This window comes from Semicossyphus pulcher, unplaced genomic scaffold (assembly GCF_022749685.1).
Source record: "Semicossyphus pulcher isolate SPU_LCO1_2020_fin unplaced genomic scaffold, fSemPul1.0.p SCAF_22, whole genome shotgun sequence".
In the NCBI taxonomy this organism is placed as follows: Eukaryota; Metazoa; Chordata; class Actinopteri; order Labriformes; family Labridae; genus Semicossyphus; species Semicossyphus pulcher.
Genome location: NW_027211696.1, coordinates 3,478,296 through 3,494,275, shown reverse-complemented (window position 1 = coordinate 3,494,275; position 15,980 = coordinate 3,478,296). Strand labels below are relative to the sequence as shown.

Sequence of the window (15,980 nt, the reverse complement as noted above, 5' to 3'; positions counted from 1 at the left end):
GTGCAAGATGTCTGCGGTGTGGCAGTTTTTGGCCACTACAATAAGAGTAGGCATCAATTCCACTACAAGGGAGACCTGATCTTCTCTTCAATTAGGTGGAAAAAAATAAGTGCCTAATATATCGGTATCGAAAGGGTTGAAAAATATCGGATATATCGGATGTCAGCAAAACATCTAGTATCGTGCATCCCTAGTTTAGATGGTACAATTGCGTATGCGTGTGTGCATTGGTGTGTGTCAGCATGATGAGAAAGGGTGTCATGTGTCACTGGGATTGCTGCCTGATGGCAGATGGAATGACTGCCCTCTCTTCAGGCACATCACTCAGTAACCAATCTATGGTGTTGGACAGAACACACACACACACACGCACACACACACGCACATGCGAGCCAACAGATAAAATCAAAATTAGAGGTTAAAGAGGAATACTTGTACCGTAAACAGTATTGGTTTACAAGTTGTGAAGCGACTGAAAAGGACAGAATATTACATCAGCAGTTTGCAGCTGCCATTCATTCTCTGCTATCACTTCACACTCCCTGATCTGAGAGAGCTTGCATCAGCACCCATTGACGGCGGCTGGGCTGGAAACACGACAGCAAAGTGAGACAGCTAGAAGCAAACTCCGACTGAGTGTTTCTCCTCAGTCGCCTCCACAGCCTTGTCACTCTTCTACTACTTCTCGCTTTAAGTCTCTATTTTTGTTTGATTCTCTGTTTCCTGTCACTGTGTCTCTTTTGCATTAACCTGCCTGTAAAAAAACACAGACCAATCAGTAGTGTTGTATGTTTTCCAGCACCGTCCTCCTCTGCTGTCTACTGTACCGAGGCATTGAGTTGGAAAACCCACACTGAACTTGTATAAATACTTCATTGCTAATTCAATTTTAAACTCTGGCTGGAAGGAGGGAGAGTAAAGTAGATGTTTGTTATTTCACCGTGCCCTCAGCTCTCTTTCTGTGCCGCTGCTTCTCCCTGTTCTTTGCAGTAACTATCTCTCTGCATCCTGCCATCTTTCTATCATCTCTTTCTCCCACTCCCCCACCTCTCTCTTTCTTCTGCCCCTTTGTCTCCTCTTCTATCATGTCTCAAGCTGTTTCCATGCCTTCTTGCCTCTCATTTTCACCTCACTTGCTTATTCTCATTTTTAATGGCAGAAGCAGGGAAGAAGAAAAAAATTACATTAATTTATTTCTAATTTGCGAAGAAAAATTCTATACGAATGAAACATAATGTTGCCTGTATACTGTTCAATAAGAGACAGTAATTAATTAACATTCGTAGCAGGATGTAAGATGTTGATTGGACTCGCTGTTTGATTAGTTTTCCAACCATATGTGATCCTACATTTCAGCACCCAATCATAGCAACTAAAGCAAGATTACATTTTTAATGGTTATGTTAAATTAATTCAGCACTTGATGCTTTTGTCTCTAACCCCAGCATGTGTTACATAAATGTAGCATTCACCTATGCAGCAACTACATTTCCCATCACATTGTTATTAGGGAAACAGATGAGCACAAATTATAAACAAATGAGTGTATGTATAAATGTGATGAATTATGCTGTTGATAGGCCCACAGTCTGCATGCTATTACTGCAAGTCATCACAGTGAAAGAAACACTGTACACTGTCTTGAAGTAGTGTCTAAAGTTCACTTAACATAAAATCCAATTAAGAGAAATTTAAAGTTGTAATCTCGAAGGTTTCAGTTTCGTTAACTCTGGTGGCACCAATGACTGAATGTGTAGATGGACAGCGCGTCTCCATCTGCTCTCATTGTACGAAATTGATGCCGTGATAAGCGCTGCCGTCTTGCGATGGTGACGTCATTTGGAGCCAGAGTCTGTGCAGTAGACATCGGCGGGTGGAGCCGCCGTAGCCTCTTCCGCTAACCGAAACAAACTTCAATTTTCAGAAAACCCCCCAGCAAATGTCCCGCATGTCGGCTTGTTTAACAGCAGAACAGCTTCTTTGTGTTGGTCTGAGGTTAACGTTCACAGATATGTAAACTTCAATGACTGTAGTGATTGTTTTAGTTACGTCTCCTCTCGCCGTTCCTCCTCTACTCTGCTCATCAGGAACAGATCGGCTGCAGGAGCCGTATTTGTCAACAGAGCTGTCAATCATTCTTTTTTCAGCATCAAATAACTAATTAAAAATAAACTTGTCAGAAAAATGAACACTTGGACATAAATCAGCATGATAAGAACTAACTATAATGACAGAAACCATGTTTGAGAAACATTTATTTGGCGTGTATTTTGATTTTATAGTTTGACTCATGTCCCATCTGTTAACATGGAGGAGGCGGGCTTTATGACCTATACTGCAGCTAGTCAGCAGGGGGGCGCTTGAAAGGTTTTGGCTTCACTTTCAGGAAGCTGTCATCCATCCGTCGTCCATCTCTTTATACAGTCTATGGGCGGCACCTGTGGTGATAAAAAGTAAGCACACTTCCCAGATATACAAACAGTGCTGCATGTGTGACGTCCCCGGTTTGCTTCGGTTGTAACTTTTGATTTTCCTTGCTGACGGTCGCTTTCCTTTTTAGGCTGTTTGCCTTCATCTGAGCGTCGAACTTGTTTCTTTTTCTTTGGATTTTCACTTATTTTTGAAGTTGTATCTGTAGTCATCTGTCTTTTCTTTCTTTGCTCAGCCATAGTAGATTACTGTTTACTCGCAACACTTGCAGAGAGCAGAAAAGCAGCCGCTTAGCTCCGCCTACCCTCTCTGGCAGACCAACCACTGCTGGGTGATGGAAAACGCGTCACTGAGTGGGCGCCGCTTGTGTTACCTCATTCGGTGATAGATAGTGACTTAACAGACATTTATTTAAATAAAATCCTTCAAGATCACTTTTAGTTTGGATAACAAAGGACGACTGAGTCCAACATGTTAGCTACTAGTTTGCTCTGCTGATGAAGGCTATGAAGTAGCTGAGTGCATTGAAAACGTCGAGGGAGAGGACCCTCTGAACATTTGTTACCATCAACAAGGTCAATATATACTCTTTTAACTCATTATACATTCATATATCCAAAACTTAGTAGTTAAGTAGTTACTTAGCATAGTGCTGAAACCAAGAGCCCTATGTAAAGAGAGCCCATACACATTCTGTAGTCCTCCTCCCCAAAGCCTGTCAAACGTCTGTGTACCCAGGGTTCAGAACCGATTAGAAGGCTTTCTCTCTGGAATCCTCGACGTGCTGCTGTCAGCCGAACTGACTCACTTTGCATGTCAGCGCCGCTGCCTACATCATTCAAGCACTGTAGTTGCAATCCCAGAGTCAGCTGTTAACTAATGTGCCAGGCTGGCTAATTCCCCCACAGAGAAATACTGAAAAATCAAAAGCAGGCAAATTAATAGAATTGTGTATTTTTCCCTTTTTCTGGCTTCTCAAATCAGAGAAAAAGGGCTAAAAAGAATGTCACGCATCATCAAGCAGTCAAAATATCGGCAGAATTGGAGCATGATGAGATGAAAATAATCAGTCTCCTTTTACTCAAGTGTGTGTGCGTAGCAGAGTGCTTTACCGCTGTGCTGTTATTGATCGGTGAGGACTTGTTGCTCGCGCACCACACCATACCAAATGTTAATTTACTGCTTGGTGTGCAGATCCAGCCTCATTAACTGACATGGAGATTTTTCTCACTGGAAAACCCGATGCACACTGTTAGCCCTCTTCCCTCTCTTCTATCTTTCCACCTCCATGGCTCCATCCCTCTCTCTCCCCTGTAGCTCTCCCCTAATGCCAGAACGATATTGACCGCAGGCAACTGATCCAACATTGACCCTGGCATTTGACAAACTAAGACTGGAAATGACTTAAACTCATTCAAACCTTCTACAACACAGGAGAACAGATCATAGTATGCTCATCTTATGCATAATTTCCCCATTTTGTCAGTAACATGTCCTATTAGAAGTTAGCCCTGGGTGTGCTTTACTAAGCGTCTTGTGTTTAATGACAACTCCAGCAAACAATCAGGTAGCACTCATCCATAGGGCAAACATCCATTAGCAGTCCAAACACTGAGTCACCGGCTAAGTACAACAAATAAACGTTAACACTGTGTTGTGCCAAAACAGCTTGTGAGTCATAAATGATGATTTTCTGGCATTAAGATGATATCGCGCTAGCAGGAAAACAGCAACAGATGGAAATGTAATACTGCTCTGGAGGCGCAGGGCGTAGAACTGTATCATGATTTCAAACCAGCAGGAGTTCGAAATGTTATCATAATAATTGCACAGACAAAGAAGGACTAAATGACAAAACGGTAAAAAGGATAATACAACATGTTGAGCCTCCGCTGCCTAATCATCCTCTCCTTGGGTCCTGTGATCTGTCTGATTACCTTCTGTTAGCCGCTGTTACCAAGTCACAAAGGCACAAAGCAGAGCTAGTGATTGAACTCCCATCATACACTGCTGCTCCTGTATGATCCATTGTATGATGCATTTACAGCGGCACCTGTGGTTAGCAGCAAGACACTTTGGACTTTGTGTTTAACCAGGGTCTCCATGTCCTCATACCCAAATAACAAAGTAGGTCCATCTTCAGTGACTCCCCAAAACCACAGATGTGACTGTAAGGCTTAAAAAAAGGTCATCATTATGTAACTTTGTGTAACGTTAGGTAGTAACTTATGTAAGGTTCATTAAGTTTGTGATAGAAAAAACTCTACGTTGACTATTGCTTCAAATACACATGGGACAGAAACATCTGTCTCTTGGGTAGAAGCCCCGTTAGTTACGTAACTTAATCAGAATCAGAGCTCTGGGTCCAGTCTGAATGTGTTCAATCCTACTTATTATAACTTTACATTACGCACAAATAATGTACATTATGTAAATATCTTAATGTTTCCTTGGTGAAAGTATTGTTTGTTTGACCAAAGCATCCATCCACACCTCCTTCCTTTTAAACTATCACACTTTTAATGCTACGTCACCTGACTTCTTCTTTTGCTTCAGTCATAATTGACTCTTCGCTTAGCCCCCCCCTTGAACGACTACTGTCCAATCTTACGTTAGCAACCGTAACTAGGCGCGGGAGGCCCGTCAAGCTTTCAGAACAAGGATTAATGCTGAAACGGTGAGCATATGAAATCTGCAAATTGGGCAGCAGATATCGTCAAAGTTTAGAGGGGGGTGTTATATCTGTCGCTTTGCCGAAGCCAAAAGCTCAACAGGAGAGATGTCGGCCATGGATTAAAAATTGTGTCAACTGGTCTCTCAGCACAGCCTTAATTTTGCCACCCCTTGGTTTGTGCCATTGTTGGGTTTTTTTTGGGCTTTCCTGTCGTGCCTTTAGGAGATCCAGTGTTTGGATGGAGCCCACGATATGCGAGCGATATCCTGATGCGCTTTAAACAAAATGAAAAAGTTGGATAATTTAGTTTTGCTTGCAATGGGCTAAAACATATTAGATAATGAAAGTTACAGGTTATAATGTCCTCTTCATTCTCAACACTCTGCTGACAAATGATGTTGTGGATGTAGCTTTCAAATGCGTATTGTCGTCCTTTCTGTCGACTTCTCTCTGATATTTGGGAACTATTTTTCCAGAAATTTGCTGTTATTTCCCTCGGAACATCTCTCAGTGTTACAGTAGAAAATGCCATAATATTTACATGCCGGTGCGAAAGCTTGACAGGCGTAGCAACGGTAACCAAGGAGGGCAGGACATAGCGAAGGGTCAGCTACTACAATGGCCACTCAAGGTCGCCACCTAACTATGAATTGTTTTTAATATACGGGATTTTTACACTTACATCTCTGACTCTTGGCCTCATGGCCTGATTGTAATGAAGCAAAGAGTCTGACTCAGCAGTTTTAAGGTAAATGTAAGTGTCATACAGGGTGACAAGTTTTGTGCTGATGGCTCTGCCTCAGTGGTCCCATGGGGCAGGCCAAGGTGAGAGGACGCAACACCCAAGACAAATATGCAGCATACATATTAAAACACCTCCCTAATCCTATAGCTTAGCAAGTTGAGGCTTCTTTTCCTTCATCAGAATTCAAGACAGCAGGCTCACTGAGCCTTGCAGTGATTGATCACCCTGTAATTTACACCCCCCTCTGGAAAAACGAGGAAACAACTCCTGTCATTGTAAATGCATCACGTGAACTCAGTTTAAGAATCTGTCTTTAGGAGCTGTGTTTGAATCTAGCTCTACGTGAAGACTTCCTGTCGTATAAGTGCTCGAATCTCTCCCATGCCAGTTTGAAATAGGTCAAGAACAGGCATTGTAATGACCCAGTAATAAAGTCTTTTCTTGAGCTGACTGAACGCTGCTAAAAATGTCAGTACAGTAGGTATCGTTTCTGAATCTTTTTACTGTATTTGTGTTTCAAAACTACCTTCTAGTTTCTGACATTAACCACAGCAGTATTTTCCCTATCGTCTTATATCTCATGGTTATAACCTGGTTTACGGGCCTTTTCAGTCTGACGTGAATTATTAATTAGAAGGAGGATTAAAGACAGATTGTCCTCGATCCCAGGTACTTGTTTGTGCCAACATGAAAGGTCTAACTTGTAATGGTGTGATAGTGTTCAGTCCTGCAGCAGGGAAAATATGAACCCATTTAAGATTAACACTTATATAATATATAAGATAAAATATAAAATATTCTGTACATGCGGGGACTGTATCACAAAATGGAATCAGCATTTAAACTTCCTGTACAAACCTGATGATTTATGTGTAGACCTCTAACATGCAGGCATTGTACACATTGTGTATGAACGTCACGTGTTTCATACACAGCACAGACAACAACAAGCATCAGCAAGAGGGGAACGATGAGGAAGATTGATGGAGCTCCGAACGGAGCGCAGCTTTCTGCAAATGCAGTGTGTCAGCTTGTCTAGCCTATATTTTTAGCTCTCCCTGGTGCATACGGTTTATTATAGCATGAGCTTTGGAAAGAGCTGAGTGACTTGTTATTGTGACATCATTAGACGTGTCATAGTCACCCTGCTACCCACTTAACATCCTTGTTCATCAGATTGTGTTATTGTTAAAGCTGGGAAATGCATTTAGGGTCATTTATTTCATGTTAAACTGAAGGCACAATACAGTTTGTTCTCCTTTGGGGATATACAGATCACTACAGTAGTGATAATCTCTATTTACAGGGCAGGGATGTGGAAGTTTTTCCGTTTGTACTACGCTTGTAGTCCAAGTAGTATTGACCAATCACGTATCAGCAGGCTCCAGCGTATGCAGGAATAACAGTCTGTGCGGAACGTAGTCCTCCATAATGACACCCCGGCTCCCATCAGCGTCACCTGACAATGAGCTTCTCATTAGTCTCTATAAACAGACATCTGCAGCAAGTTCAGCTAACAATCTGTTCTTCAAATCAATTTGAGATAAATTCCCTTGATGCTGTCTCTTAAGCCGTTCTGTGTTCAGATTTCCCAACTCCCTTGAATGCAACAGAAATGATCAATCCGACCTCTAAAAGTAGTTTTCTTCTCCTCCTGAGGTCAGATAAAGCTTTATTTTTACTTTTTACTAATCTGCATCATGATGTTGTTATTTTGGAAACTTAAGACCCATTAATTAAAGTAAATCACAAGAAAAACAGGTTCTTTTTCGGGTTCATACCGCGGTAGTTAGCCAGAGTGCACCCTCTGTGTAACTTACCGTTTACAGTGAAACTGAGACCCACCAGAAACAGATATACGGGCGCTCCTCCAGGGGATTTAATGAACCAGGAAATTATGCCGTTTATTTTGCTGACTTTTGATCTGAACACACGGTCGCTTCTCATGTTTAGCTAACTGGACTGTAAACAATGCAGCTCCCGGAAAAGGAAGTCTATTGTTCATTGCTAAGCGCTGGCTAAACCATTGTCCCCAGAGGCTGTATCATCGTCACGCAGCTATTAGTTGGGGGATCTGTGTAATTTTACTGTCTCGCGTACTTGTCTTGAGAGGTGGATTAATCCATGCATTTTCAATAGTCTCACGTTTTGTGTGTGTGTGTTAATGACACTGTGATCGTCTTGGTAATGACTTTAGATCAGGATTCACTTAGTATTGCAGTTCCTTATTCTCTCCCTCTGTATCTCTCTGTGACTCACTTCTCTAATCTACACTTTATGGAAATCTGTTGTTTGCTGGCCTCTGGGAACGAGCCGCTTGCTGCAGCTTTAAATTGTCAGGCTATGTGTTAACCCCGACTGGACCTTGTGCTCCAGGCCTGACCCTGCTATCATCCAGAAGTTTGTCCCACTGATGAATGGCTCCGCGTGGGCCCCCTTGTGATCCTGCACAGAATGCTGAATCATAAGGAGTTGGCTCTATCGACCGGCCTCAGGGAGTGGTCACCAACCCGGGAAATCCATCAGACCAGCACGGGCAATTTGCGGCCTGGGATACTGCCATTATTCTCTGACTGTGGCATGTGAAGATGATTGGCTATTTGTGTGGTTCTGGTTATATAAGTGGTGATTATGTCTCTTTGTAATCATAATTCCTTAAATGTTATGTCATCTTCGCTACATTTCATTCTATAATGACTCGTATAACCTTTTAATACCAGATGACTTGATAAAATAACTTGTTTTAAAGCAGCATGAAAAAGGAGCTCATTCTAAATGCATTAAGGGTAACAGGGCAGCGCTGACGCCGCTCTCCTTAATGCTATTGCTGTGTCATTGTTATTTTTAGAAGCCGTAGTTATAGTGGTTGTTGTTAGCTTACAATAATAGCTGGATGCGGCCCTCCTGAGATCTTGTCTTCTTGTTTGTCTTGCGTTCGTCCTCTATGATTTCTCCTCTTTCATCCTTGATCAGCCCCTCTGTTTCTCTCATCCCTCTCTCAGCATGTCACCCACTGGTATGACTCTGCACCCACTGGGTGATTAGTGACAACCCGCTGCCGCATACACAGACGAGCACAGTGGGGCCGGCTCACAGTGCTCAGGGTAGAACATACAGCCTCTATATGTATGCACGGACACGCACAGATACACACGAATATAATAATGAATATAACTCAGATATTTAGTTTTCCTGATTTTAATGTTCCTCATTATCTGTGATCAAATATATTTAACTTCTTAATGAGTGGAGAACCAAACAGAGGGTACAAATTACACCTCTGCTCTCTTCAGCCCTCTGTCAGTATGTTCCCCGGTCTAGTGAGGAGAAGAGATTTATCTGATTTTCAGACTTTGGGTTCTGTGTTTTCTATGTGAAAGATTGTTTTTCAGCTCATATCTGTGTTTGGATGTTTCATGGTATGTGAGGACACGTTTGAGCAAATGATTTTCATGTACATTTGATCCACTCTGTCACAAAAATACCCCTTTCCCACCAAAATTAGCGCATTGACGCAGGTTTTTCAGACCCGGTTGACCCGCTAATAAATGCCGATTGTCTCTTTTCCCATTGCCAGTGAAGTATACTCCTGTCGGTCTCTTTTCTGCTGCGTCACCGTGTGACGTCACAGACGAGCCGGAGACAGGGCTAGTAAACTGTGAAGATGTTTCGGTGGTTAGGTCTTTATTGTATCTATTACTCATTCAGTCTGTGTTTTAAACTTGGTGATGACAAATTTGGAACGATGTTCGAGCGCTGCTCGGACAGAGACGGGCAGAATTTGTAGCTGAGATGACAAGGAGTCGCAGAAGTTAGCGACGGAGCGTAGCATCGAGCCAGAAAGGGGGCGGAGATTAGTGTGTCGACACAGGTTTTGTGTTCCCATCAATGCCAGTCGGAGCCGAGGCGATAATTACCCGGGTCTACTGCAGAGTCATTTGTCTGAATGCCGATTATAACCTTTCCCACTAACCTAAAAACCTGTTAGCGGGTGTTAGCAGAGTTTTTGACCAGTGGGAAAGCGGCTAAAGAGAGAGAAGCTTTGGTCTGAGGTCCATCAGTCTTCCCTCGTTGTGTATCTGTCCCTCAAATTGTTACTGAGAAAGGAAGTGAATGATAACATGGGAATTTCCATCCACTTGACACTGCAAAGGCTTCTGGGAGATAAGCTTTTAGTGCTGAGTGGTGTTTACATGTGATATGCGGTTGGTTTGCATTAGTGTTGGAACAAGAACATCATTTATAAAACTGTGTGAAAAGGACAGGGGTGGCTGCTTGTGAATGGACACCTTTCGACCACTGTTCACACGGAGGCCCAGCGGCTTGGTCTGCGTCTGTTGTTTGCTCTGCACACTGCGAGCAGGGAGCTGACACGTGCATTCTCATGTGTTGGAGCTTTTATATCCTGCAGAGAGGAGCATATGTCTGCTTCTGAGACCGCCTGTGGGCAGCAGGGCTGAAGATGATGGAGCATGTTGCAGACTGTGTCCATGCTGACATGTCTGCACATTACTTTAACTGTATATCTGTACATATGGATTATTTGGGTACACGTGCCTTCACACCCAGGTAAACACTGTGTGTATTCATGTGCATTTGTCTTGTGCCTGTCAGTGTGCTTGTGTGAGTTAGTACATGTCAGCTCCAGAGCCCTCTACAGTCCTGATTCATGACATGGCTGATTTGGAAGTCAGTCAGTCAATGTCACGATAGGGCAGAAGCTCCTGCCCCCCACACCGAGCCCCCCCACGCCTCTCAGCCTCGCAGGCCACGATCACAGATACTCTGACGTCCAACATCCAACTACTGAGTCACACTGCAGTGACCTTACAGTGACTTCGCTGTGGAGTTTTGCAGTTAACTTACTTGGCAGTGCAGTATTGTTTTGTTTGTCATGTTGATGCTTTGTCTGTATATCCACATTTCTTTCACTTAAATCCCCTGAACAAGTGATTTTTTAGGTTCTTGGTTTTTCGTATCATTGTGCAGCCTCTTTGTTCTACACGGCCATAAACCAGGCTGTTTCTATGTCATAACTCTGCATTATGACTCATATCAAATTCAGATATTCTAGGAGTGTCCAAAGCTTCTTTCTCATTTGTTTATTTTTTTTCCATTGCTTGCTCTATTTTATTTGCCAGGCTTTATGCACTTCATCATTCACTTGCATCATTCAGTTATTGATATTAGAGCTGCACATTTAATCGAATATTAATCCCGATCACGACTCTGGCTTCCCACGATTAAATAAACAGGATTGACGGCGTTATTGACGTTTAAAATGCGCGCTCTGCCCGTAGAAAAGTCTGCAGCATATTGAATCAAGTGCTCCCTAAACTAACAGCCTCTCCCCCAGAAGGGGGCGATCGAGAGGTTTGGGCTTCACTTTTGGGGGAGCTGGCACATCATATCATGAGCGCCTACCTTGCAGCGGCAGTTTCGAGTAGAAGAGTAAACAACAGAGACTGGTGTTTCAGTTTAATGAGTGACCGTGTTAACTGGTGACTTTCAGCCAAATGCGTCTTTGGTTGTCGTAGTTACAGCGGCTGTTGAAAACAGGAGGAGCTCTCCTTGTGAATGCTACTTTGTTGTTTTTCATTACGAGCTCAAATCAGGTCATCGAAGTCATACAGGCTAACGCTCAGTGGTGTTTTGAACGCAGCATGTTGTTACGTTAAAACAGGAAGAGAGCAAGTCACTTGTTAAACCGAAACACCGGTCCCCTGAAACGGCTCGTCATCGATTGTTTGGAGGTATTTCAGGTTGAGGGCAAGTGATGTTAAGCAAGCAAAGAGTGAATGAAACCTGTGTCTGCGCCGCAAAGCAACACAACGAACTTGTTCAAGTAGCTGAAAAAACAGCACAAAGTGCAGCATGATGAGTGTCTGACAGCCAAGAGGAATAACGTCGCTACTCCCCGTCCTTGTCCAGCGTCAAGTCAGACATCTATAACAGCAACACTGTACAGCGCGACACCCTATCCACACTACTCCCAAAGACAGACTGAAATTACCCATGATGCAACAATGCAAAGGTGCACCAAATTCAGGTAAAGCACCTAATTTTAAGTCTTAGTTTGATGCAAAATTTGTACATGAGCCGGGAAGTAGCACAAAATGGAAAAAATGTCTCCCTTAAAATGAATAAATAATCCTGACTAATAATCATGATCTCAATATTGATCAAAATAATCGTTATAATTATTTTGGAGCCCTAATTGATATGCTCGTCTATGTATTTCTATTGTTTTAGAATCTATCTATTTCACCTTATAGATAAAGGTGGAAGGAGAGGGTGGCACATGTGTGGATCTTACATCTATACAAACAAGCATATATGAAGAAATGTCTTCACACATACATACATTGGTATGCGAGTATACAGATACTTGTGGATCAGTCAGTCTAAAGAGTACACACTTGGTAGACTACGTAGGTCCACCATAGTAAAGTGTCCAGATGCATGTTTGAACAACACTCTCCTGCAAACATGGTTGTATTGTATTCCATACAAGTTAACCCAGTGCATAAAGTTATGCAGAGGCATAAATAATGAACACTATCAAAAATTCAACATGAACCCTTGGTCCACTGAGCTTTATAAATGTGATGCTAGAATGCGACATACATATTTTAAGTCTTGAATCTATTTAAGTAAAGTAAATTCAGTGCAATAGGATGGACGCAAAATGTGCCTAACAAGCTTTAAAAGGACTCAAACTAGCAGATAGGAGATGATGAGAAACACATTTTATGTGCAGCAAATTAAAGCGTGTGTTAGTTTGCACATGAGCCAGCTTCAGTACAATATCATCCGACTGGATGCAGCAGAGCCCAAAGGTAAAGGCAACAACCCCACGCTTGGCCTGGGATCACCTCAAAAAGAACACATGACAGATGGACGGGGGAGGATGGAGTGATAAACTGACAGCGCTGACTCCTGAAGTGTTACGACAGTGTGTCATCTACTGAGGCGGCTTAGTTTCCCATGCGCGTGTCTTTGAGTCTGTCTGTTCAGGAATGTTTAAAAATACAAGAAATACAAAGAATTATGGTGATACATTTATTATTGATTGCACGGTTCCTTAATCCAAATCCAATTGGTCAGTATTGACAGGTTGTTGAAAGAATGAATGGATGGAGCACAGACTGGATATAAAGATTTATGTAGCTAATAGGAAGGACGTATAGATTGATGGACGGACAGAGAGGCTGCATTAAAAGGCTGAACTGATCTGACATCGCTTCAGTGAGCTACAGCGAGACACTGCAGCCCCAGAGGTACCGCTCTGTATCTGACCATGACCTCTGACCCCTTCCTGTGGAGGCAGAACAAGTGAAAAAGAAAATCACCCAGTGGGGATTCATTGCTCTAAGACATCTATCTCTCTCATCGCACACGGATAGGCTGCTTTACAACGTGACTGCACTCGCTGCTGGTTCTCACCCCTCCTCTCTCCATCCTTCTCACTCTCACCTGACCTCTACTTCTCTGTATCACTGCAATAGTCATGTTCACGCTAATGCTCGCTTTCTGATTCTTCTGGCCTTTCAACCACAACCAAAGACACTACAATGGCCTTCCTTATTTTCCTCCCTTTTTCCCTCCTCTCTCCTGTCTCACCTATTCATTCTCTCATTACCCTTTTTACGTCCTTTGTTCCTCCTTTATTTGGTTTCACGCTATCACCCCCACAATCCTCTCTTCTCTATGTCCTTCCCGTCCCCCTCCTCCTCCCTATATCCATCACTCTTGCTCCTCCCACTGCTGACTGCCTGTCATAGTGATTGTATATTGCCCTTATGGGAGGTAGTGCAGTCATTGACCATGTGCAGCTGAGTGCTTTGCATTAGTTATGCACACATGACTTTCAGACATTGTGGCTCCCTCGTTTCAATGTGTCTCACCTCATCTTCTTCCTTTTTCCCTCTTTGGTTTTCTGTCTTTGCAGCTTCTGTGAGTCTTTGTGCACCATTTATGAGGTGCTTGGTTTGCCCCTCTCTTCACCTTTAATACATTTAATGTATTAAAAACAGTCATACAAAGCTGATTCCATACTCATTTTAAACCAAAACATTTAAATATATATCCTTTCATTATAAAATCAAATTATCTTTCTACCAGAGAGTTAGTCTAGAAGATAGATACCTCATATATGCCTGTCCATAATAAGGTTAAGGCTAGTTAGCTTAGCTTTGGACAAATAATCGATCGTTTCTTTGTTTGTTCAGCCATAGTAGATTACTGTTTACTTGCAACACTTGCAGAGACCGGAAAAGCAGCCGCTTAGCTCCGCCTACCCTCTCTGGCAGACCAACCACTGCTGGCTGATGGAAAACGCGTCACTAGCTGGGTGCCACTTGTGATTTTTTCCGCGAATGTCGCTACAGACACCCAGTCCTTAATAGTACTATATACTGCAAATGCAAAGGCTTTCATCAGTGGGCCATATGCTCTATCACCATTGTGTTACCTCATTCAGTGATAGATAGTGACTTAACAGACATTTATTTACATGAAATTACTTTAAATACGTACACAAAAACATGGATAGAAGTTACAATTTGCTGTATTGGAGGCTTATGTGTGTCTTTTTCTTGGCATCGACCAGTAACTTCCTGGAGTCTCACCTGATTGCTTGGAAACTTCTAAGATCCAAGAAATAGACCAGCACTTAACACTTTCACACTATAATGTGTGGATTATTGAGTTTTAGAGGTGCTGATTTCCATTGGACAGAACTCAGGCAACAGGTTTCCTGACATTTCCAAGTAGAAACACTTAGCCTTGTCGGCTACTGGCTAGATTCATATCTATTAGAAAGATATGAGAGTCATATTGATCTTCTTAACTAACTCAACCAGAATGCAAAACCTAAAAGCATATTTCCCTAGATGTTGAACTTTTAAAAGAGATGTTAGGTACCGTAAAATTTGGAATATAAGTGGCACAGGAATATAAGAGTCTGCTTTTGGGGGTCTCCCAGAGGGAAAAAGGTTTTCCATATTTATTAATAAAAAAGTGTATACAAATTATTTCAACACTATTATAATTTATTTTTGAAGTGAAACACATTCAACACACACACAAATTACAGCCTACCATTGCTGTAGCTAGCGGTAGCTGGCAGCCTACGGTAAAGTTGATTGTTGTGAGGGTGGCGGCTGCTATGGCGATCATGACGGTGCATGTCGTGCGGCAGCAACAATCAAGTTTCTCTCTCAAAAGAGCGAGGAAAACACAAAACAGCACTGCGGCATATTGCAAATAGGAGACGTTGTAGCAGCTTGGACCCGGAAGCAGTTTAATGCAGAGATGTGATGTCACCGCTTAACAACCGGATAGTGCCATCGTCTGGGTAAAATACTGTAACACACCTCTCTCTGCATTTTATACTGGTATATTGGTCGCACCAATATTTAGTACGCAGCCCACTTTTTAGATGAAACAAAAAATATTTAAAGTAAGTTTTATACACCGAATTTACGGTAAGTAAGTGTGGCAGTATATATGATGGTTTTACCAGCAAACCTAATTCAGCATTGGACCGGAGCATTTAGCCTCTGAAGGGATGCTCCAAATGAGGATTCTAAAAAGCTATTAAAAGTGAGAGGCACAGCACACATATAAGGTCAGTCACACACAAGTCCCAGGTGATCAGATACTAAAATCAACTTCTAAATCATGTGGTGCTTGTTTTATGGAGCCTACCTCTTCAAGTTGATTGGGCAATCACAGACAGCTGTGCTCCGAGCAATGTTAACGCGGCTTCGGCCAATCAGCACCGAGCCTCTTGGCGCGTTGCTTCAGAGAGAAATTACAAGGAGGACTGCACAATCACCCGGTGAGAATAATCCTCGTCTAAGAACGTTTCCTGCTGTAGCTCATGTAAATGTGCTTCTTGAACAGAAATGACGCAGCATTAGTGTTACATAGTAAAGTGTTTTTTTGTGTTGTGTTTTATATATATTCATACAATCTCAAACCATTTGTTAAAGGTCCTTTTTTCCTGTACATGTTCCTGTATGGGGGTACGGACCTTTTTCAATAACAAAAGTCAACCAGTTATCAATTATTAAAACGAAAATGAATTGCACAATTACTTAATGGCTCTTATTTAGCTGTCAGCTT

At 42.4% G+C, this 15,980-nt stretch overlaps 1 protein-coding gene across 1 annotated transcript in view; it reads left to right on the top strand.

Moving 5' to 3' along the window:
• The window catches only part of ank1b (ankyrin 1, erythrocytic b), a 95,491-nt gene that overhangs the window by 11,826 nt on the left and 67,685 nt on the right, over positions 1-15,980 (top strand). The window lies entirely within an intron of this gene.